This window comes from Colobus angolensis, unplaced genomic scaffold (assembly GCF_000951035.1).
Source record: "Colobus angolensis palliatus isolate OR3802 unplaced genomic scaffold, Cang.pa_1.0 Scaffold264, whole genome shotgun sequence".
In the NCBI taxonomy this organism is placed as follows: Eukaryota; Metazoa; Chordata; class Mammalia; order Primates; family Cercopithecidae; genus Colobus; species Colobus angolensis.
In genome coordinates this window covers 575,030-576,230 of record NW_012115866.1, presented here as the reverse complement: position 1 = coordinate 576,230, position 1,201 = coordinate 575,030, and positions in this window count along the sequence as shown.

Genomic DNA, 1,201 nt, shown 5'->3' with positions numbered 1-1,201 from the left:
AAAAAAAAAAAAAAAGGCAATTTATTTAGTGATGTAAAAGTTTTCATGGATATATAAGGGAATCAGGCAGTCCTCAAGGAGGAAGAAGATGAAGCAACAGAGCAGGGGAGGAAGAGGAGGGAGGAGAATCTCCCCCAGGCTGAGTAGCCAGGGGCACTGAGCTCTAGATGTTTGCACCCCTCCTTTGTTTTCCCCATCTCTTCCCTACTCCCCAGGCCAGTTACATGGCAAGGCCTGGACAAATGGAAGGAAAGAGAATGAAGGATGGAACTGGGGCGGCAGCTGTGATGGCCGAACAGGTCCTTCTGACTGGGCAGCATGGAGGCCACTTTTGTCAGCCTGAGAGTTGCAGAAGTAGATGGTAGGGAATCCCCTGCTTGGGGAATGGCACAGTAGGTAGATTAGAAAGTTGGAGAACAGGAACTGTAAGCCACTAGCAGGAACATGGTTGAAGAGCCGACTGTAGAGTCCAGACTGAGGAAGGAGGTAGAAAAGGAACAATAAGCAAGGAAGCAGAGGAGGCTGTGGCAAGGACAAGGGGCAGCCCCAGTTATTCTAAGGGAAAAGGAGAGAGGGAGTTGAGAGGCTGAAATGGAAGGAGCTCTCTCATGTGGCCAGCCTTTCGAGGTTACTGGAGCAGAGGAGGTAAAGGGACCATGTATACCAGTGGTGGAACTGTGATAAATAAGTATGAGGCCGGGCGCAGTGGCGCACGCCTGTAATCCCAGCACCTTGGGAGACCAAAGCAGGTGGATCACTTGAGGTCAGGAGTTTGGGACCAGCCTGGCCAACGTGGTGAAACCCCATCTCTACTAAAAATACAAAAAATTAGCTGGGTGTGGTGGCAGGCACCTGTAATCCCAGCTACTCAGGAGGCTGAGGCAGGAGAATCACTTGAACCCAGGACGTGGAGGCTGCAGCAAGCTGAGATCGTGCCATTGGACATGACAGCCTGGGTGACAATAGCGAAATTCCATCCCCCCTCACAAAATAAATAAATAAATAAATAAAAAAGTATGCTGAAGCCACTGAGGATGAGGGCAAGACACCGGGATAAGGGAAGCCTGGTAGCCAGGTCCCAAAGCCATTCCAGAGGGCTGTGGAATGGCCCAGAGAAGAAGTTCTCAGCTAAGTCAATGACATTATTGACTAATTGATGGTTGTAATCATTTCTTCCTTTTTTTTTCTTTTTTTTTTTTTT